The following is a 24,941-nucleotide window of genomic DNA, read 5'->3' on the forward strand; positions in this document are numbered from 1 at the left end:
GAGACTTTATTCTATAGAGTATAATTGTGTTCCTTCTGCTTATAATGTGATGTGTTACTTGCCATCAGCAGAGCAGGATAGTTATTTCCAGCTGACTCTTTCTGACAGAAAGACAAATTTCTTTTTGTTGTTTTCTTGTCTGGTACATATGAATATACATGTGCTTTTCTGCCCTGTCTCTGTTCTGCTTCCATTAGCTTACAAGCAACAAATGTGGCATTTTCCTTCAATGTTTTTCAAATCCAGCAAATTGGTGCTTGAGAATTACTTCACTGTTTGAAAGAGCTTATACATAAAAAAGCATCAGCTGGGAAATAAAAATAAGCAGTGATTTCTTCCTAAACTTTGTAGTGAGAGCAGAGTGGATGTGTGGTAGCAGCTACACTCATGAGCTAAGCAAACCACATACAGAAAATATTGAGGGACGGGGCAGGGCTTATCATGTGCTTCAGAGGGAGCCATGGGGCAGAGGCTCCACACACGACCAGCACGTGCATGTGCTTACTTTCTGTTTGCTGTTTAGCTGGATCTCAGCAAGTGTGATGGCCCAGAAGGGCAAGGCAGCGCTCAGGTGTCTGTCAAACTGGCAAGAATTGTCAAGAATAACAAGGATTTTACAGGTATGATGGTAACAGGCAGAAGCAAACCTTGAAATGGTCTTATAAAGCCCACCAAAATGAGCACAGTCTTGGAGACCATGACAACCAGTGAAATTTTAGCCTCAGAAAAAAATGGAGACTCAGGGAATCTGGTCATCCCTAGGTAGTTGTAGAGAAAGTGAAGATACTCTCTTCACAAGGATCCACACTGACAACAGGAAATGGGCACAAGTTACTTCAAAGGAAATTCCACCTGGACTAAGAAAAAGTCCGTTCACCATGAGAAAAATTATATGTTGGAATAGTTGCCAAGAGAAGTGATGGAATATCCCTTGCTGTAAATATACAGGACTGTGCCTTACAGAGCAGTGGGTGATTTAATCTACTAATTTAATCATCCATCTAATGGAGTCAGATGATCTCCAGAGATCCCTTCCACTGTAGACTTTTCTATTATTCCAAATTTCAGTGAGTCTATAGTTTTGCTCCTTGGACTTTTACCACCTGATAACATGATAGGGTGAGACATAAACCACAGAAATGAAGGCACAGAGCTATTGCCAGTGGCAAGCTGAATAATGCATGAGGATATATAAAATACTATGCAGGAATTATATTAATTATCTTTTCTCAGGTGTTTCTGATGGTTGATAATTTGGACTAGTTTTTACTGGGAAGATCAGGTTATTTACCTGGAAGCTAGAACAAGTTAAACATGAGGATAAGATTTGTGCTTGAAATGCGAAGGCTCCTACAGAAATTTGAATCTCTAAGCAAATGAAGAGCGGTTCAAGAACTGTTCCAATTACAAAGCAGCCTTCAGAACTGCATGTTTTCTGGATTTCTTGAAGGAATTTACACCTGATTTTTATTCAGCAGGAACTCCAGTACTTTTATTCTTTAGAATGATATGCTGCATAGACCCAATATTAATGGAATGACATTCAGCTGAGACATAATAACCAGCCACTTCATCAGTACTTTCAGATGTTTTTAATCTTTCCGTCAAAGAGTCATCTGTGTCTTAGGAAAATGATATGCTAGGAATGACAGATGCTTAAAGTTGAAGTAACCTCACTCATATTGGATGTTTCCTTGTTTCATACGCTGAGGTTCCTGTTCCTCATCCTGTATTACCACTTATGTTAAGATCTTTGTATGTGATTGTGTTTTGTAGCATTAGTCACTCTATTTATAACTAAGATGTGATTCTTAAAAATAAAAGTTTTGCCTGGACTCCAGTTCTTAACCAGTGTAACTTATTGCCCTAGGTACTCTGAAATTCATGTAAATAAATTATTTCACCTATATTACCTATAGTATTTCCACATTCCAACTCTTAAACATGAGGCAGACTTTTACTTTTTTCCCAGATATTTCCATTTTTGATCTATCTTTTATTGCTGACAGCTGTATTCTCTTCATCTAATTATTGAAAAAAGGAGCCAAAAAAAGTGTATCAACTTACAACTACAATTTCAATTGGACAGGCTTCCAAGATTTTTGATGAAGGACAGCAGTTTGTGTTTCATCCTCATCATACTCTTATTTCAAAACACAGAAAATGGCCTGAGGAATGAGGAACTTGCTGCTTTCATATATTCCTAGGGTGCATGCTGGAATTACAGTGCTCTGGACCATACCTGTATGAACAATGTCGTGTCCGATAGCACAACATGAAAAGACTTAATATTTGTAACAGTATAACATTGAGTTACACTATCAGTAAACTCAGACAAAAAGTCCTCAGAGCTAGTTAAGGGAAAAATTGATTAAATACTATGTCATAGAGAAAAAATTCTCAGTTTATTTACTTTAAACTGAATCAGGACAGAAACAAGTTATAGATTTATAAATGACATAAACAAAACCTACCATAATCTTCATTTTCAGGGTCAATATCAGTAATACAACATATAAATCACAATACAAGACACTTTCAAAATCTATCAAGCACCTAGAAATGTCTAAATATTTTTAACAAGCAGTCCCCAAAATTTATAATCATAAATGCACACAGAGACAGATATTCACAGACCTACCATCACACCCATGGCATCCTCAAAGCATCCTCTGATTTACAAGCACCATTGCTCCTTCAAAAGCACTGGTTACCCTGCTTGCATTTTGTCCTGTAAGACATGGATGCTACAGCCTTATAGGTGTCTGTGTTGCTCTCTATAACCTATTAATTCACAGCTGGTGAGAAAGCACTTCATAAGTTTTTGTGCGAAAACAAACACGAGGAGTGTGTCCCTGTTTTTTGCTGGCTGAGCTGCTGCCCCATCAGCTGCAGAGCAGGCAGGTCAGGGTGTCTCACAGGGAGTTTGTTCTTGCTGGCCAAAGCAAAGAGATGATCCTGGTGGGGCAAATTCTGGCAGTGTTGAACCAAATTTTGGTGGCTGCTGTTTCCATTCCAGGGTCTCTGATTCCTGCTATGAATTTTCATTATTCTTTTATACTGCTCTCAAGATGAATTTATTCTTTGTTTCTAAAGTTCTTCCATTACTGTTTAATTCTGCTGATGGCAGTCTTTCTCTTACACATGATCAGGTTTTGGCAAACACACCTTTTTTGTGTGTTTGAAACACACACACAGACTTCACATTCTTACTAATAAAATGTGTTAGCATTTAATACCAAAAGATTAAAATTATAAATCTTAATAGAAAAGATTTGGCTAGGACAGACAGAGTGAACATTGTCACAATGGAATAGCTACAAAAGACTCCTGCTACAAGTGGGTAGAAAGACTTCTGCTCAAAAAGACATTCTTCTTTGTCTGGAATTGAGCATGTGCATAATAGTAAATAAGCATAACAGTATTATTTGTACTTTAAAATCCCCTCTCTTGACTATGGCCTGCATGTGTAAGAATCTTCCATGTTGTGATTGCAAATATAACATGTCTGAAACATGAAAACAAACCCAGAAGAGATATGGTGTGTTGATACATGTCCATGACCAAAAACCCCAAATGGATGGCTTAAATGTAGTTACACTAAAGATGGCACCGCAGATATAGCTTAATTTCTTAATTGCATTGCTTCTCTTTGTCTGCCTGCTTGGATAATGCTTTTTTGCTTACTTATCCAGCCAAATACAGGTTTTATGAAAGAAGATTTGCTTGTTCTTGGGAATAAGCCCTTTCCTTGATATGACAGAAGTCATAGCAGGAAAGAAAGAAAGGAAGGAAGTTTTGCTTTTGTTGAAAAAACCTTTCTTGGTTTGATTCATCATAATGCACCAACCCATGCAGTCAGAGGCTTCTCCAACTGTAAGAATCCATTGGAGAGTAGATTTTTAATCACATTATGTAAGTAACCCATGTTACAAATTTATTTTTCTTATGACTTATGGGTCTTCATGGACATCGGATGTGTTCAGCACTAATTATCTAATTATATAATGTGAGTTCCTTATATAGTTTGAGTTGAAAAGACTTTCATAATGAATTATGCTAGTAAGAAGATTTTGACTCTCTACCTTCCTATAAACCAATCTGGAGCAATTTGAATACCAGCAAACATAGCACTTCAGCAAACATGATAAATAATTGTTGAGTTACATACAGAAACCTGAACTTTTTTTCTGCACTGAATGTTTTTGCCTTCATCTTCCAGTGGCTGGATCAAGTCATAGCCTTGACTGTTATATTATATTCTACTATAAAATTATCATGCCCTGTTAGGGGTTTTACAGCCCTTGATGAAGTAACCCATTTTAACTCATCTAAGAGATATTTAGTTATTGTGTGTTTGCGCCTCTCTCACAGAGGTGATTAAATGGCAACATGTTAGCTAAAATTAGGTCTTTGGTGTAAAGAAAGAAAGAAAGCAAGTTACTAAAAAGAACTGGTGCTGGTATCACAGACCAGGGTTCCACAGACTGACTGCCTATCCAGCTCAGCACTGAGCTCTGTTATGCCAAGAGTATCTTCACCTTTCTTAGCAGTCTTCCCTGGTATGTAGATATCAAACACAAAGTGATTTTCATGAGCATTTCAAGGAAATGAGACACTTCTGATTTAAGGCCCATCTCCCAGTGCTTGAATTATGGACATCATAGCTGGAAATCTATCCAAATCAGAAAAGAGCCAAATGACAAACAATCCTGTTTCTTTTGAAGAATTATCCTTCTGTATGTACACACAAGTGTTAGCTTATCCTTTTCTGGCCAGAGAGCTACATGGGACACTGAGATTTTGATTAACAACCAGAATCTGCACTTTTCAAACTCCATGATGGGTTCCCTCCCCAGTAAACATGTAAGGCCTACACTGCTCCTCTAGGACTTTACATTGGATCCTGTGGTATGCGTTTGATTTCACACACTTAGATATCTACTTCCCTGTCATGGGAAGAAAGAAAAAAAAATGCCTAATAATGTTTAATCAAATATGCATTATATTAGTCATGGAAAAAGACTAAAATGGAAATACTCCAAGACATAATTACTTTAGGACATTCTACCCTAAAAGGGATCCAATTTCCACAGACTCTTATAAGAAAGTTGAGTTAATAAGTTTCCTTAAATTAAATGCTGATAAAAGAAATCCAAACAGAATTAATGAATGTGTACATCTATTGGATATCTTTGAAAATGAGACTGCAAGATTTTTGAAGGCCTGAACAAAACAAAAGATTGCACTTCATGGAGGTGTTTGGAATGACAATATTATTTTTTCTTCAGGGTTTGTACATTCATATCAATATCAAGATAAAGATGGTGATGTAAATAAAGGTGTATTTTCACATATGAGCACACTCTGCTCCTAAGTTTCATATGATGAATTCTGGAAACAGCAACCAGCCATTCACAGATCAGTGTGAAAACACAAAGTTTTCAAAGATGTCACTTTGCATACTCAAAAAATAGAGAGTGTATATCCCATGGGGAGGAAACATCCAAAGAATTCAAATCTACTTCATTTGCTGCTGAAACAAAACCAGACTGAAGAAGTAGATGTTAAGGCCCTGTGGGTTTTTTTTCCAATTAAAAAAAAAAATCATTGAACAACTTAGAATGCTTACTCATTACCAACAAATATGCTCTCCATGATCCAAAAAGGAAACAAAACTATAACTAAATAGAAGTAATTTATATTCTTTCTGGTTGAATTTCACAATAATATGGAATTGATCATCGAATATTATCATGCAGCTTTTTATGCCAGCTGGAAGACTTTTGTCAGTTTTCTTACACTGCCTTTTGCCAAGCACTTCTTCCTTGAAAATATATAAATTCCTTTTACACCCCTCCAAAAAAAAATTAACATTCAAAAATTTATTTCATTTTTGTATTTGAAATAAAAAAGATGAGATTAAGAGAAGTCTTAGGTAACAGCAGATAACTGTATTCTGCTGTTAGTCCTGCTGTCACAGGAATTCTTTGTATCAAAGTTTTGTTCTATCTGTCCCTGCAGGAAATTGAGAGAACAGTTTGAATTTTTTTACAATGTATGTACAAATAAAAGGAAAATACATGAAAAGCCAAATGCACATATTAACTAGGCTTCCTAGAAGGTGCTACTAATTTCAGAGTCTACAGCTCTGGAGATCTACAGAGGAGTTTGGAAGGAAAAAAATTAGACTTTAGGAAGAAAATACTGCATTGGCCTTATTAGAGGGAAGGTCTATAAGAGGTAGAGTTCCAAGAGCAGGGGTTTTTCACAGAAAAGTATTTTGTGCTTTTGGATTTTATCCAAGTAGAAGAAAGTGCCATGATTTGGAGGGAAAAGTTGTGAATTATAAAGGAACATTAATAATATTTAGTACTGGGTATTATTTATTAGTACAGAGGTATTGAAAAAGCAAGTTGCAATCGCAATCCTTTGAAGAAAATTTATTTAGCAGCCAAAAAATAATGCTTGTTGAGCCCCAGAAGAAAACTTAATTACTGAGACTGGTTACCCTCTTCCCATACAATTATTTTTCAGTGAAATTCTTGCCTGTCAGAAGTGCTTGCCAATTTGAGCCCTCAGCAGGCTGCCAGGTCAGCTCTGATTCTTTCCCTCTATTCATAATGAGAAATGTCTTCTAAAAAAGCATTCTTCAAGTTCTGTGCTTCCAGTTCGTAAGCCTTAGTTTTGTTCCCAATACTGGTGGTATCTGTCCCCATTCTGTGGCTGAATGTCTGCTCTCATGAGGTACTGAGAGGTCACCAAATTGAGGCTTGTTTTCTCTTCATTTAAGTTCAAAGAGCTTAGCAAGGCTGCCAAGCTGACATCTAATTGATGTTATATCATGAAATTAGTCTTTCTAGTTGCTGAAGTGTAATGCAAACTTATTCTCAGAGCAAAAATAACATTAAAAATTTTCCATGCAGCTGAAGAAACCCATGGAAGTGGGGAACTTTTGGTTGACAAAGCAATCAAAAGAATCCAGAATAGTGGTGCCTAAATTTCAACTACAATTCCATTGTCACTGAAAGGAGGAAAATAGCCCTGTCTTCATTGGCAAAGCACATATATGCTTATAGGTGAAAAACAAATGTGGAAAAGACGTCCTAAAAAACTAATAGGAGCAATTACCTCTTCTTTTTGGAATCCTTGCAGAATTAGAATGATCCTGAAAACTCCTCCACACCACCTCACCTAATAATCTTATCCTTTATTGAAATAAAGTTTCCCATGACAGGAAAAGTAGCTGTTAAATATGTCTGGATGAGACAACACTCACTTCTGAAAGTGAGTGTAGAATGTATATACCAGTGAAAGAGCAGAGATGGGCTGTATGGGCTGACCTGGAGGTTTGCCAGCAGAAGATGAGCATTTCAATTGTTGTGAGGAGTGTTACTAGGATGTTGTCTTAATTGTAAAAATCATCTATTCAATATTTCAGTCATGAGTGTATTTTTTCATTTAAGGGCAAATTTATGTCCATACAGTTCAAAACCTAACTAGTGGTGTTTCATTTGGCAGGAAAAATTCTGGATAGGACCCAAATATGAAGCCTTTATGCGTGTTAGTCTTCCCTAGGCCTAGGGAAATTGATGTTATTTTAAAGCATACGAGTTCATGCATTTTTATTAACATGTGCTTAGAATACTATTTCACAGATAGCAGCTACCAGAGACACATTAAACTTGCTTTAGAATTATGATGTCTAGTCATGATCAATGCTAAGGATGATGCCTATGCTGTTTGCAGCTTGACACTTGCAAATAAGCTATTAATTCAGATGTGCTTACTAGCTTGTTGTGCAATGTCTGAGTTCATCCAGGCAATATCACTGAAATTGATTTCTCTGTGGAAAAGAACAGAATTAAAGAGATTCATCTCATAAATAAGACACAAGATGGTGTTGACATAGCCCAGCAGTGGTGCTTCCAACATTAGCTGGGGCTTCTTTTAATTCCCCATTCATACATGCTCTGTATGGACCACTGACAGGAAATAAAGAAAATCACCTGCCTATTACCCATATTCTGTACTGAATAGGACATCTTCAACAGGACATCTCAAATTGCATATCTTTCAGATGTGGAACTCACTCTTTCTTAGATTTTCTCATTTTCCACTAACATTTGCATACGTGGGACAGTAAAAAGGATAATGCTAAAAATGCATTGAAATAAATTATGCTCTTCCCTTAGCATACCATCTGTTCTCTATGAATGACAGTAGGAAAAAAAAAACACAAAAAAAAGTTATTCTTGATTTGTACTGAAATAATTGTTTGCCATATCAGGGATACAGCAATGTCTGTACTACTGTGGATGCAGATGCCTGACCTATCTGACTGCAATGCAATGAAAAGAAAATCTGCTAGAGAAGAAGAAAATGAAAATTTTAAAACACTTGTTGCTTCTCTATACCTGCAATTGTATGTCTTCCTTAGACATAGCATGGCAAATAGTCTTTTCCCTCCATTTTATATTACAGTTGCAGCCTTAGAAATGCACTTTTTGGACAAATCATAACTGGCAGTAAAAGCTGCTCTTTGATTTCATCTGTTCGGGTCTTCTGACCCTGAAACTTCGTGCAATACGTGAAATGCCCTCTCACCATTTCACAAGGAGTGTGATACAACTCTGGAACTGGTGATGGTTCAGAAAAGGAGCTCATCTCTCTCTGTCTTTGGAGGTTTAGAACACATCCAGATGTAGCCATGGCTAGCATGATTGAGTTGGTTATTGTCTGCCTCACAGTGGACTGCATTGGACTGTATGACCCCAGAGGAAGAAATAAATACCTTCTTTTTACCATCTATTTTTGTATTTAAGCTTGGAATTGGAATCTGCCCATAGGGCATAGTCAGAAGGAGAATAACACTGTGAAATGAAGACACATTCTTAAATGAAGAACAAAAAAGAATAATGAATACTTCCAAAATACAAACAATGCCTAGTACTTTGTATTTTTCAATCTGTGTGTCTGAGTAGTGCCCAGGAAGGATGCTGAGATAGGAAATATTGGTCTCTGTACCAAATGTAACCTGATGTTTGAGCAGCAAAATGATGCCAAAATGTTTTTCTGGAGCTAGTGATTATGTATGATTAAGAATTGAAGTGGCATGAAAATAATAACTTAAAACCTTTTCTTCTGAAACTTCACAGGCTGCAGCTACAGTTTATTCATGAGTCTGACAGCCTGAAAATCTGAGTTATAATGGCAAAAACATTAAAATAAGTGAGCCACAGCCTGGTGTTCACTATGCTGAAGACATGGTTTTGCTTATAGAAGGAAAATGAGAATGGAGATGAATGGGACAACCTTTGTACTGAGTTTCTAGACAAGCTAGAAAGTTTAAGACTGTTTCAAAATTGGCTTCTGAGACAAGTTCTGTGATAGATTTTTACTCTCTTAGGAGGTATCTTTCATTACAGGAGCCACAAGCCACCACATGTTCAATGATATTTTAAATAGACGCCTATTTTTAAGAAGTCACAGTCGAGGAGAGAAAGAAACTTTTCACTCTGAATGTATCATGAAAGCTTTCACACTGCACTAACTGGACTAGACTAACAATCTTGCCACACTAGAAAAAGGGTTTTACTTCCAGCAATAAGCTGAAATGATGACTCCAGTGATGGTTTATTGTCTCTCCAAGGTCTCAGTATCTTTGTTGGACAGTGAAGAATCAAGAAATTTTCAGTTCAATTTGAAAAGGTATCTCCTTACTGGAATTCAAAAGAACTATTAGTATAGGAGAAGTATTACTATGTGAACATAACATTAAACATGCTGAAGTTCTTACTGCATAAATCCTCGCTCCAAGTGTGGCATTGACTTTCTCATTCAGATAGGGAGTGGAAATATCATTTCACAACAGCATCAAACTCAACTTTGCTGTAAAATTTCATGACCTGCTTTAGACAGCACAAATTAGAAAACAGCAGAAAGTGTCTGTATGCTGCAAATCTAATTAATTTCTAATTTTTTTCTTTCCTTCCACACAATTACATATTTATTACTATGACAGTAGAAAATTAGGTAAAATATTCAAAACTACTAGAGTGATCATCATTTTTTTTTTACTGTGCTATTAGCAGAAATATATTTTTTTCCACTCGTAGGCATTTTCGCTAGAGTATAATTTTCTTTGACATGAAGAAAACTGGTTTTAATTTAATATGTATACCAATGGATTTTGGATGGATTTTTACATTAATTTTCATGGTAAATTACTTATGTTTTTTCATGATTATCTGAACAGGCATTTGAACAGTTATTGCAATTCACTTCTTGTTATTTGAACTGATATTTTTATTGTCAAGACAATTAACAATTTATGAAGTGGGAATTGAATCCACTAAAGATCAGAGATTATTTGCTATGAACTAATTTATGAGGCTTTAAATATTTCACTCAATGGCCTTTTGTATTGATAAAACTTCTTGCTGTTTCCTAATAATACTGAACAAATGACAAATGACAAATTGCTCATTGCTAAATGCTCCTGCGCACTTCAACTGATAAAGTACTGAACGTGCCCATGCTGACATAAATAATCCTTTTTGCTGCAAAAAATAACAATTATTATAACAATAATAATAATCATCATCATCGCCAGTTCTGAAATTTAGATTTGGAAAGGGAGAAATGACAAAAGCATCATTGTAACTTTACAGAGTGGCTTGTATTTGTATTTAAATATCTCAGGTATATTGGTCTATGTTATTCTAGGTAGTATAGAAATTGTAATAGAGGAGAAAATCCTATACAAAGTAACTATCCTATGATAGTAAAGAGCAGTTATAGCTGATGAATGAAAAAACAAGCCAGGATGGTTGGAGAAATGCAGGACGTATCATCTGGAAACAAATAAGAAAGATTAGATACTAATTTTTCCAGGTAGCTGAAGTGATGGTGCTATATTTCTGCTTTTGGTTTCCAAGCAGAACAATGTGTAATTGCTCCTGAGGATGGTGGGCAATAGCATGTTTTAGATTCATTTCTGCTGTGCATGTCCTATGCAATCAATCTTTTCATATGCTGTCAATGCAATGTATCCATAGCACTGCTGAGCTGGAAACTAAATACCCATCATAGTAGCAGGTCTGGTGGATTCTGGATTCTGGATGTTCTGTGTCAGTTCTGCAGAGTTCATCTTTGCATGTGCAGGAACTGTGAATTCTAGACAGAATGAAATTTTGTTCAAATGGCTACAACACAAGACTCTCTTTGAAATAAAATGCAGAGCTGGAAATGAGTGCGCACATGAAAATTTGGGTAAAAAATTTCTCTGAAGATGAAGGACAGAACCTGTCCTTATATTTTCAGTTTGTTGTCTATTGTAGTGCTACCCTGAGATCTCTAAACTGTTTGTGTTCCCATTCTGCTCTGTGCAAATGCAAGCAGATAATTCTTTCAAAAAAGGCAACTATTTTATATCACATATTTTAGTTTAATTTTATTTCTTCTCATGACCTTTCATAGGAAGTGTTTATATTTAAGATAAATTTCAGTGACATTTTCCTCCTACACAGAACTCTACACGTGGGACAGGTCAACCCTGGTCGTATGTATAGACATGAACAAGAGGCTGGAGAAAGGGACAACTGCTGTGGAAAGGGAGCTGGTGGTCCTGGTCAACAGAAAGTTGAATATGAGCCAGCAGTGCCCTGGAAGCCAGGAGGGCCAGGCATGTCCTGGGGTGCATCAGGCACAGCATCACCAGCCAGGCAAGGGAGGGGATTTTCCTGCTGTGCTCTGCACTGGGGCAGCCTCACCTCAAATGCTGGGGGCAGTTTTGGATGCCACAATATAAAAAAACCCCACTAAACTACTAAAGACAGTCCTTACTCCTCAAAAGGAGGGCCACAACTATGACAAAAGGACTTTTGGGGAAACCGTATGAGGTGCAGCTGAGGTCACTTGGTCTGTTCAGCCTGGAGGAGACTGAGGGGAGACCTCATTGGAGTCACAACTCCCTCATGAGGGGAAGAGGAGGGGCAGGCACTGATCTCTTCTCTGTGGTGACCAGTGACAGGACCCAAAGGAATGGTCCGAAGTTGTATCAGGAGAGGTGTAGGCTGGATATCAGGAAAAAGTTTTACACCTGAAGGTTAAGCATTGGAGCAGATTCCCCGGGGAAGTGGTCATAGCACCAAGACTGACAGAGTTGAAGAAGGTTTTGTACAACACTCTCAAAAACATGGTGTGACTCCTTGGGTGTCCTGCACAGCGCCAGGATTTGGACTCAATTGTCTTGACAGGTCTCTTCCAACTCAACATATTCTATGATTGCATGATTCTGTAAAGAATTTAGACAATTAGTAGAAAATATTTCCCTATAGGATTCTTAGAATTCAAATTTGGTAGAGAATGGCAGGGAAAAGAACTTGCAACACAAATTTTAAGAAAAATTACAGGATCAGCTAGATTATTTTTTGGTATATCAATAGACATTTATAAGTGCTTGTAAGAGAAGAAGCACTGCTCATATAAAAGTAATCAATTACCCTCAGCAGTAGAAATTAGTATTGTTTAGCAGAGTGGCAGTAAAGACACTGCTTTGTTTGCTTAGACAGTATGAGACAGTCAAAGAGAAATCCTGCATTTTAATACTCTCAATCCTACTGCAGCCTTTCCTCAGGAGGCAAAATACTACCCTAAGGAATTCTAGCATGGGCAGTCCTAGAGATGAGTGCAAAACTATGCTTTATCGAGAAGTTAGAAGGGAGCAGGGCCTCCTCATCTCAGAATTGCCAGGGCAACAAAGCAAAGATCTTGGGCAGAGTCTTTGCTAGCAAATGTACCTCCTAGAGCCATGCAGGATTGTAAACTCAGGAAAGTAGCATGAAGCTGTGTACATTTTCTTACCTGTGTTGCATGGAATTTTTGTTTTCACAGCCTTTGTGTAAAGTGTTTATAGTTTTAGTGTATTTTTAATTTGTTTCCTCTCTACATTAGAAAAATAGCCAGTATGTTTTGCCTCTACCTTTATCTAAGAGATTGTTCGGTAACTTTCTATTTTTTTTATCTGAATGTTTGCTTTAGAAATCAATGCAGAGAGTATTTCCTGTACTTGATGATGGCTTTGGATGAGCAAAACTAAGAGTATTTTGGGGACCAGGTGTAGAATTCCTGTTCCAAATAAACATTCTGAGCAGGCATGACATCAAACACAAGGAAATCACCAAGGTTAGCACAACTTGCATACGTGTTCTGGCTTGAATTAACAAGTTTGTCACCCCAAATTTACCATTTTCATAGCCTGGGGTGTTATCAACCATTACTTTCAAAAGCACATAGCATCTTGAACAGCTGTTGAAAGCAGACTTTATTTTACTGTGTCCAGAAAAGAAAAGATAGGAATATATTTTCTGGCTTTTATGCAGTGGAGAGAAAGAAGCAGATAAGACTTTAACGAGCAGGTACACAAGTAGTTAACCATGTCAATGATCAGAAAAAGAAACTTGCTATTGGGAAGAAAGGCTTAAAACCAGGAGATTTGGCAAGGACAAGGGAATAGCATCAATTGACAGGGGATGATAAAAAATGCCAGCTTGGGAAAACGCCATTTCTTATGCCAAGTGTTGTGCATCCTCTGCCTGTTTTGAGAAGAATTCCTGTAGAGACATAAGAGACTCTTAGACATGCCTGAAGCTTTTTATTCCAGTGAAGCAGGCAACAAACCTCCCGTAGGATGAACTAGGCCAAACAGAGTCTGTGTCCCTGTGTGTCTGTGGCACCCCATGTTGTTATCAAGGTAATGAAATAAATCTATTCTTTATGGCTGTGGTTTGATGGTTGCCCTGGTAACCTGTATGCATCCATTCACACACCTGCAGATGACCAAGTAGAGATCATGAAATCTTGTGCCTCCTACATGTAAAGTTGCACACTTTAATTCAATGTCAGACAAAGTCTGCTGTAGTAGTTGGTCATTTATACTACTATTCACATACAATTGCATTATTCTCTACATATAAAAAAAACTCCACTTGTTCCTCTGAAATTTACTACTCCTTTTAATGCATGGTTTGTAAATTTACTATGCAACATAAACTACCTCATAGTATTATTCATAAAAGGAACCAAAAATATTCAAAATGTAATTCATTTGTATATATTGATACCAAGGCTAATACAAGCATGTCTCTTTTACATCAGCTACTACTTGCTTCTTGTTACCATGACAATTCAGTATCTTAATATCCTCAACAAAATCTACTGCAGAAAATAAATCTATTCCATGGGCTAGTTAAAAAAACTGGTCAACTCATCATCCTATGTATATAGTGAGAAAGTCACAGTGTAAGATCAAAACCAGCCTGATGAATCAACAAAATACCAAGGTGTATTAACATCTCAGGCATATTTGAATTGTCTAAGAGCAGCTCCTCATGTAAGTTCAATCTTTACACAGTTGCCTTCTGATGTGAAAATTGACAATGTGATTTGTTTTATATTTTTTAGTTGCAGGTCATAAAAAAATTCTCTATTTGTCTGATAATAATTTATTCAACATTATTTTATGTATCTATAATTTTCTACCAATTAAAGCAAATCAAAATTTCAGATAAATTATTTCAGAAGGGCATTCTGCAGGAAAGCTTTTGAATCAGGAGACAGTAAGAGATAACTTTCCAAACTAGATAAAATAAAATGGCCAAGTTACCTTTGGAAATTCAAATATGTCATGATTTAACCCTAGCAAGCAACTAAGCACCACACAGCCATTTGCTCGCTTCTGGCAATCAAAAGAAAAACTTGTAGGTTGAAAAAAAGGGATGCGCAATACAATTGCTAACCGTCCTCTCAGTGATGCCAAAATTTCATCCCTGAATTGACATCAGTTCTCTCTTCCAGCTAACTCAAACCGTTTATATACTGGGCATGACATTCTCTTGTATGGAATACCCATTTTGCCTGTTTGGATCAGTCGTATTGACATTGCTCCATCTCAGTTTCTTGTGCACCTCCTCATTGGCAGAGGGTGGGAAACAGAAAAGTCCTTGATTTAGGGTAAGCACTGCTCAGCAACAACTGAAACATCAATGTGCTATTCAGCATCTCATATTGAATCCAATATTCAGCACTGCACCAGCTACAGAAAAAATATGAACTCTATTCCTGTAAAACCAGGACAACAGAGTTCAGCCATTGTGGTGGAGATGAATCATAAAGAGAGATTTTGGGAGGATTTTGCTGGCCAGATTTTATTTCTCCATTGCTTTCTGATTTTCATTATGCCTCTCCATTGCCTACTGCCTGGTGGCAATAAGAAAGAAGTGTCAAACCAAAAAAAGGGTTACTTAAACTTGTGTTAGGTTATTCTCAAGGCACTACCAACCAAGCTGGCCAAACAGCTGTTACAGTTTTAACATCTTTACACCATGCTGTCTTAAGTCCTACCTTACTCTAGAACAATTATCTGCAGTTGCTGTTAGCAGAATATAAGATTTGGAGTAGCATAGGTTAATTTAAAGTCCTTTCCATCTTTTTGTGAATGTGCTTTGATGTTAACATGATATGTTCACTATGATAAAGTGAACCTCCAGCCCTTTTGAAATATCATTAGCACTATGCCTTCACAGTCTAGGACATGACTATTAAACAGTTTAAACACAATCTAAATTACATAAATAAGAAATAGATGAGATTTAGATTACAGTCTTAGACCAAAAGCAATAATTAAGATTTATTTTATAAAATTAATATTTTTAAGATAGACATTGCTCACAGAATTTCTAGAGGTTTGTTCACAGATTTGTTTCCAAAAGCGTTGAAAGAAATCTTGCTGTGTGTTATAGGATGAAGTTAAATATGCATACCAAGGTACTGCTCACACAGGGAATTGAATAGGCTGAAGAGTCCAAAAGCATATGGAAAAATCTTAATTCATCCAAAAAGTTGTCAGTAAAGATAAGAAATAGAAAACACAATGTCTAGGCAGTGTGCAGGTCATTCAGTTTCCCTGCAGTTACCATTTAATTCTCGATGCAATACAGATACCTATGTCAAAATTTTGGATTCTGAAAATTCTCCTGCCTCTAGCAAGCCTTCTAGTAGGTAACTTGTATTTAGAGGTATCCAATCAGATGTCTATTTGGAAATACCAAAAAATGTCAATGGAAGTTTGAATGAGTGTCTGCAAGATAAGTGAAGCCCCTAAGTTTATAAAAATTAAGGTTAGGTTGAATGGGGCTTTGAGTAACCTGGTCTAATGGAAAATGTCCCTGTCTGTGACAGAGGTTTGGAACTAAACAATCTAATTTAAGGCCCCTACCAACCCAAATCAATCTGTGACTATAAGATTAACTACCAGTTAGAAGGAAGGAATATATGAGTCAGAGTAACATCTCCAGAGAAAGATATGAAGAGATATACCCTGTTGAGTATGCATGATGTGAAGGCCAAATATGTGTTGAAGTCTAGAAGACATGATTGGATTTGGGCCTCTTTTTCATATCACTTCAGAGGCTTTAGCTTGTAAAAATAGCCCCTACTTTAATTTACTAGCCAAGCTAGAAAAGGCAACATGCAAGCTTGGAGATTTGCAAACTTGAATTTGCAAATGTTCTGGAAATAGGTGCTGCTGCTGCTGCTGCTGCTGCTGCTGCTGCAGGATGATACAATATTTTATTCTAGAGGAAAGTGAGCAGAACTTCTGAACCATGATTCTCAGTCAGATGCATAGCATTTGTTTTCCTCCTGGCCCTGCTACCTGTGTGAAGGGGATCACACCTTTGGGACAGAGGAGGTGAAATATTTCCTGTGTGTCTGCAGGAATACAACAATAAAATCTGTGAAATCAGTGCACTGATAACAAACCTGACTGCAGAAGCAGCTTTAAGGAAAATCTCTTCAGGATTGACCACAAAACCCTACAGTACATTTGATCATTTGATTTGATGCCAGTGGTGAAGCTTTCTTAACTGTAAAGCTGACACTGATAGAACGAATATGATCCAATATCCCCTAAGAGAGTCTCTACTAAGGCAGAATAGAGTTGGGATTCATACTGATTTTATACCCATTTTTCGATCCTGCTTATTCTATTGCTCAAAAATATTTTCTTATTCTTTACTCTGTCATGTTTCTGTCTGAACAACTAAATTTTTTTTCTTTCCAAGGATGTAAATGATCTGGGGAGCATAGTGAGTGCAACACACTGTAATAGTTTCTTTCCAGTCCTGTGACATTTCATAACAGCTGAAGTCCTTGGAAGATACATAGATCTGCGTACCAAAAATTGCTCTCTCTTCCAGAATTTGAATTCCACCTGTTCTGTAAAAAGACACTCTTAATGGAAAACACAATTATCATTCAGTCTTTTTCTTCTCCAGTTATGTAGTTTCCATTTCAAATTATACCTTTTTGTTGGTCACCTCTCAATCAGTTTGGCCAGGTTTGTTGCAGTCTTGCCAGTTGACATCAGAGCCATGATCCTTGTTCAGCTTAATTGCATGCCTGTCAATAACATTTGCTGTAGATTCAGCTGATGCATTTTAAAGATGTGAATCCTAGCAATCCTCTGCAATTGCTGTTAGAAGAATATACGAGTAGAAAATATGCTTTTGAATACCTGAGAACTTCCAGCCCTTCTGAAACAACCATTAGCACTGTCTCTTTACAGTCTAGGACACAAGTATCTGACCATTAAGCTGTTCCAGCACAATCCAGATTACATAAATCTTCCGAATAAGAAATAGATGAAAGTTAAATCCTAGGGTTAAACTGAAAGGAATAGCTAATATTTCTTTTAAAAGATTCATATTACCAAGTATATTAGGTGTTGCTTAAGGAATTTCTAGAGCTACAATTTTATTTCCAAAAGTGTTGGAAGAAACCTTGGTGTGCAAGGTTTGTGCAACTCCATCCTTGTTGTGGGGTGGAGTTGTGTACAAATACCAAGGTGCTGCTCACACAGGGAATTGAATAGGTTGAAGAGCTGAAAACATATGGAAAAAGCCGTAATGCATTCCAAAGGTGGTCAATAAGAACAAGAGATAGAAAACACAAAAAATGCCCTTGTAGTTTACAGCTCATTAAGTTTCCCTGCAGTCACCATTTAATTCCAAATGCAATACAGACAACCATGCTAAAATTGTACATACAGCTGAGGTTTTTAATTTTTAAGTACTATCTGAAAAAGAAAAAGCCCATTGGGCTTGGTATTTAAAGTCTGATTTTGACTTTTATATGGATTCTAGTGGAGTTTTTGGCTTTCTCTACTATGTATAGTGTGCTTATATCCCTTTCTGGGTTTCAGACATTCTAGGAGTGCATGAAGAACATGACTAGTAATTGGAATCCATTTGTTTCTTGAAGTTTGTCACTGAGACTGATCAGCAAGGGCACTTATTCATCAGTTCCCTATTTCTTCAGCCAGCAGATGAAAAATAAAAGGTTATTGCCTTGGGGCTGTGAATTTGTTGGGGCCCCATGAATCTTCCTGGTATAGTCTGGTTCATAAGTCTTTCTGGTGAGTCTGGAGATTTCTTATCATTACAGCAAAAGGGCTCACCTAACAGATTATCTTTCTGCTAGCCAAACTGTGAGTCATCCTCTGAAATGTAAATGTTATGGAAGACTGTGCTGAATAGCGCTGAGCTGAGCTCCATGGGAATACTGACTCAGTGACCAAAGGAAGAAACATGCACTCAACTACATGGATTTTCTTGATGTTTCTAGCCCCTTAATGGCAAATTTTGACAGGACAAAGAAAAAAGCCAGATCCTGTAACACTTAAATCCAGAATAAGCACTGATACAAAATAATCCAAATTTATTTTCCCTTGGGATGTGAACTGCATGTCATGCTCTAGGCAGTCATAGGCCATGACCTTTCCAGTTGTCATCATGAAATACATCAAGGTGTGTTGCAATTTAATGGAGATAGCATTATTGATACTTTGGACATATTTGATATAATTAAATCTTAATTTTAGTCTAGGAAGCATGGAGAAATGAAATACACAGTATATTGTGTAAACAGCAGTTTGGGCATTAAAACGAATTAGTAACTACATATTCCTATTTTACAGTCTAGTACTAGCCAACAGGATTCTGCAGCTTCTCTAGTCTTCTGCATGATAATGGGAGTGCAGAACAGTGGGGGAAACACAGGTTCTGACTCCACTTCTCCATCCAGCACACCAAACCTGAAATGAGTGGTTTTCCTCTACAGCCTGATCCAGAATAGGCAGTTTCCATAATGGAGAAGAGAGCTGGACAAGGAAGAAATGGAGAACAACCATCATGCTTTGCTTGGATTATTGGTGCCCAAGTTAAATTTAGAACAAAAGACCTCAGTAAAGAAAATATCTGGCAAAAGAAAAATCTTGTCATAAAACTTCCCAAGATAAAAAGACAGTAGAATGCACTTTCATTGTGCCAGTACACTTTGATTAGTTGTATCCTTATGAGCTTTTTTTTCAAACCAGACAAAAAATGGATTTAACTAATCTTCTTAGTGGATAATGGACTTTCACTGGGAAAAGAGAAGTTAGAGAGACAGCTCGACTGGAAGAAAGATGATGAAAATATATTTGATGCTCAGAATGTCTTGATTAAACTAGCAAGTTATGTAAATTGGTTAATTAAGCAGATATTACAACTTGGAGCATCTCAGCATGTTTTATATAATGATACTCAATTACTGCAGAGTAGCTCTACTCTGTCGTAGAGAATAATATCTCATTTCAAGAATTCAGACTGGTAAACTCCTGCATTCTGGCAGAAATGTGTTTCCCAAGATTCTGATGGATTTACCTGATGCAAGAATTATGGTTTTGTGCTTAATTTCTTTTTTTTTTTTTTAAGAAATTATGAGACTTGGTTGGTTCCATCTAAACTGTGTTGGATTTTGTTAGAAGATGTAATAGAAATATTTATTATGTCAGATTGTTGTAAAGCACATCAGATATTTTAAAAATGGCTATCTAATTAAAAATACATATCCTTATGCTGTGTTTATCTGCAATGATTGTTACTGCCATTGTTCTTATGCAAATACTACTTTGACCTAAGGTATTTTTAAATTTCCAAGTTACTCATGGGAATTAATATTCCAATTAGTAAAATCAGAGATGAGCACACATTCATCTTTCTTCTAGTTCTTGATTCCAAGAATAAAAAACAGTTCTAACAGTTAGAGCTCTTGTGTATTGTCAGCACTCAGCCAGTGCTGACAATGGATGAGCAACTGTCTCATGGGTAGGGCACAAAGAGTTACAGTGAATGGGATGACATCTGATGGATGACCTGTCACTAGTGGGGTTCTGCAGGGTCCCATCCTTGGCCCTGTGCTCTTCAACATCTTCTTTAATGATCTGGACTCACGACTCAAACAAATACTGAATAAATTTGCCAGAGATGCTAAATTGGGAGGACTTGATGACTCCCTTGAGAGCAGAGAGGTCCTGAAGAGAGACCTTGGCAAATCAGAGATTGGCAATCACCAATCCTAAGAAGTTCAACAAGGAAAAGTGTCGGGTTCTGCATCTGGGGTACAGCAACCATGAATGTACAAACAGACTGAGGGACGAGATGTTGGAAAGCAGTGCCATGGAAAACAACCTGGGGGTCCTCGTTTGTGGCAAGTTGAACATGAGCCAGCAGTGCCCTGGCAGCCAGCAGGGCCAACCCTGTGCTGGGGGGCATCAGGCACAGCATGGCCAGCCAGGCAAGGGAAGAGACTGTCCTGCTCTGCTCTGCTCTGCTCTGCTCTGCACTGGGGCAGCCTCACCTCAGGTGCTGGGGGCAGTGTGGGTGCCACAATATAAAAACCCCATTAAACTACTAGGGAGTGTCCAGAGGAGGGCAATAATGAGGGTGAGACCTTAAGGGGAAGCCGTATGAGGAGTGGCTGAGGTCACCTTGTTCATCCCGGAGGAGACTGAACGGAGACCTCATCACAATCTACAACTTCCTTGTGAGGGGAAGAGGAGGAGCAGACACTGATCACTGATCTTCACTCTTGTCTCCAGTGACAGCACTTGAAAAAAATCAGCATGAAGTTGTGTCATGGGAGGTTTTGGTAGGATATTAAAAAAAGGTTCTTCACAGAGAGGGTGGCTGGGCACTGGAACATGTTCCCCAAGGAAGTGGTCACAGCACCAAGCCTGACAGAGTTCAAGAAAGGCTTGGAAAATGCTCTCAGGCACATGGTGTGATACTTGGGGTGTCCTGTGTAAGGCCAGGAGTTGAACTCGATGATCCCCATGGGTCCCTTCTAACTCAATATAGTTTATGTTTCTATGGCTTTAATCTTCATAAATAAAATTTTTGAAGACCTGAGGAGCTTGTATTTCACAATGAAAATGCTTTGAAATACCCAGCCATTCACACCACACAGCAGCTGCTATTGAAACCACAGAAATTCCCTGTTCATGCATTTCAAGCAACTGTGACAAGACTAGCCATCAGTTGTTAAATCCCCTTGAACTACAGACCTGTAAGTGATGGCTCAGAAGGCAGACAGAATATCCTCCAAGGCTGTCTTTTCTGCCTCTCCTAGAGCTGTGGCATAATCTCTGTCCAGCAATAACTTTTGAGCACCATCGGTGTATCCAAGTGATCAGGAACATGATCATGCCTCAAATTTACTAGGTGACTCAGGGCTGACTTTTTCAACTCAAGGGGAAAACTCTTCTTTCCCTCAGGTTAACAGCTCACCATGTACCATATTCTGCTTTAATCTTCAGCTGCATGCACTAAGGGGACAAATGCTGAAAAAAGTTGCTGTTCAAGTGTGTGCACTCATGCCACATCAGCTCCCTGACGAAGTCAAGCTGGCTGAAAGAGCTGAGAACTGGGATGCTGGAGCACCTGGCTTTGCTGTTGATCTTGTGATGAGAGATCCTATTCCAGAGCCAAGGCTGGCATGACCTTTACCATGTTTTCTGCCATCCTAATTCTGTATCACAGATATCTAAAAAAAAAAAAAATGGTCTATTGGCTACTGACTCATCAAGAGACATGGCTGCTCCACAACCAACTCTGTTGATCCTGTGGCTGAGAGGATGCATTCTTGTCACTTAGCTGGAGGTCAGTGTTCAGAGGAAGATGGAAAAATCCCACTGTTCAACTGTTCAAATGTTAAGACCGGAGGAAAATAACATCTTTCCTGACACTTGCAGAATTTAAGTGCTGCAGTCCTTGAATAAGGAATTAAGAAATTCCTTAATGTTTACATATGAATATAAGGGTTATTGAATTGTGATAGCAAAGAAAGATTTTGGGTGGTTATTTTGGTATAAATAGCAGCAACCCATGTTGAAAAATAAGGGAATGTATAAGCTAGGAAACAAATATTTTCTCTTTCCTCAGCCTGAACAACCCTCTACTCTGTAACCTGTACTTACATTCCCATGGCATGTATTGTCTTGCAGAGAAATTACTCAACCTATCCAGAATTTAAAAACTTTAAAATAACTGATGGAATCTCTGTGTTTTCATAGCCCAGCTATCTCTATACTTGGCTTCAGGGCACTCCTATCCCTTCATCAAAATGAGGCCAATCTTCTTTTCCACTGGGCAGTGATCTTTGACTGGTATTTGTTGATATTCAGCTATTCTCATTTCAGTTTGGTCATATCCTCAAGGCAGCCCTGAGTCCTTCTTGTCATCTGTGTCTTTTTGTCTTAAAGTTGTTCTATTTTCACAGCTGTTGAAAATCACCAGTTAGAAATTGGCCTGACCCAAAATCCATTTATTTCAGGAAGCCTAAATCTAAGCCAGAATCATCAATGGAATTTCAGAGCAGCTGTACCTTCCCACCTACACAGTCATAAATCAAAACAAGAACATGATCCAGGCACATTTGAACTTCAGATTTTGAAACCTAAAGGAAGATAAGCTAGATTTGAGATTCCCCTTTCCTCTTCCTACAATTGTAGGCATGTACACGCATATAACATGGAGAAATTTCAGAACTAGGGGATCAACAGCCATGTTGTATTTTAAATATACTGAAGATATTAAATTTAATTTATACCTTGCTTTGTAAACGGATAGCAAAGTGAAAAAAAAAAAAAAAACAACACTGTTAACACTCCCTCTTCAATCACAATTTGACATGAAGAGCTTGAAATGAATCCTCACTATATCCTCTGGAGAGGTGCGGCCATCGGGATTATGGTTTACATTCATGACTCCACTCTTTCTGAGTAGCTACTGATCAATAAAACTGGTTTGTCTCTAGTAACCTCACAATTAAAGCTCCTGGCTGGTCTGATTTGCAGATTTCTGATGGTCATGATCAGGGCCGTTCAGTCTTTCTCGTTTTTTCTCATCTTGAAGTGACCTTGATGGTTTTCCTAAAGTAAGGAGCTGCAGCTTTCATCCTCCAGGACCCTATGTCTGATAACATATCAGGTTCACTGTTGGTTTGCACTGCTGATTTTTTCTCTTCCTCAGAAGAGAAATATGCTAAAGGTATCTTTACAGCAATATTTCCCTCACTTTGGAAATGCTATGGAAATGTTCTTTTGATTAACCTGTTTCCTTCCTCCACTTTCACTGTTTATAGAACAGAAATACAAATTAAGATTTGGTATTTTAACTCTGTTGTTAAGCAGTGGCTTGTTGATAAGTAGATGTCTGAATTAAGCGACACTTTTGAAATAGGTATCAAAGATGAAAGCATTGCATCTCAGCTGGCAAACTGCATTTCCTTCTGAAAAGACACTCCCCCCCCTCAAAAAAAAAAAAATAGACAATACTGAAAAAAAATAAAACTGTGGTGAAGAGGAAGCTTCCAAATTTTACTAACTCCAACTCCTGCAAATTACATTACAATGTTTGCAGTTAATTTTTCTGCTGAAGTACAGAGGCAGAATTCCACGTCTTAGTGTGGTTTATCTCTTGACTGTTCAGATCTGTGCAGGCTCTTACATAGCATTTCCACATCCTGTAAAGCAACAAATGTATAACCCAGAATTAGAACGAGGTGAAGAAATTGCTTAACTCTTAAAAAGCAAAGGCAGAATATGTCATGATAGTATGTCACCTTCAACATACAGAAGAACTTAAAATACAAGCCAAAATACTACACAGATAACGGAAGTTATTTTTCTGGAGGAATGGTATCAGCATTTCTGGTAACAATTCCCAAATGCTTTAACTGCTGAAGAATGTGCCTTGCCAAATGGAAGCTATTTCCAGTTCTTGTGTTCTACATTACGACTAACCATGCTAAATTACAGAGGAGTTCTTCATCTACATGGCAGAGCATGTACACCAGATGACATATATAGATCAAGGCTAACACCTAATGAGAAGCGTCAGTGTAAAAAAGCAAAAGAGAAAAAAGGAACCAAACATCTATTTGATTGGTAGCAGAACAGAAACAAGTCATATTTTGGCTCACAACCTTTGACAATGTCTTCATACATTAAGCTGAAGATAACTGCTGAACAAATAATTAATGAAATGTGCCAGATGCCCTCTGCTATTTCTACTTACTCTAGCTTTCAGATAGAGTAGCAATTTTTAATGTCTGCATATTCTAACTCAAGTAGATGGATTTTCTAGCTCTAATAAGAAGGAAAATAGGTATTTCACAGCAGTTTTTCCTGTGTATTTTAATCTTATTTTTTCTTATGCACTCTATCAGAAAAAAATGGTTGCTCTTTTGTCACACTGGTATGTAAACCATCAACTGTTAGAAAATAATTTTTCAATTTTTGTCAGAAATGTTTGTGTCTGCAGTTGTTTTTTTATTTTGTTTTGCTTTTTTGTTTCTTTTGGTTTTTGCTTGTCTGTTTTTGGTTTTTTTTTTTTTTTAAGATTTATTTATTTTTAAAAAGATTTTGTGAACTACCCTTTAATTTGGAAGGAGGGAGGTCTAGTATGTAAATTTTCTTTTACTTGATGTACTTGGTTAAATAAAGGCCCTAAAAAAGAGTGACCAAAGAAAAGATCTAATCTTTTCTTTCTTAGAGT

This window comes from Anomalospiza imberbis, chromosome 1 (assembly GCF_031753505.1).
Source record: "Anomalospiza imberbis isolate Cuckoo-Finch-1a 21T00152 chromosome 1, ASM3175350v1, whole genome shotgun sequence".
Classification (NCBI taxonomy): Eukaryota; Metazoa; Chordata; class Aves; order Passeriformes; family Viduidae; genus Anomalospiza; species Anomalospiza imberbis.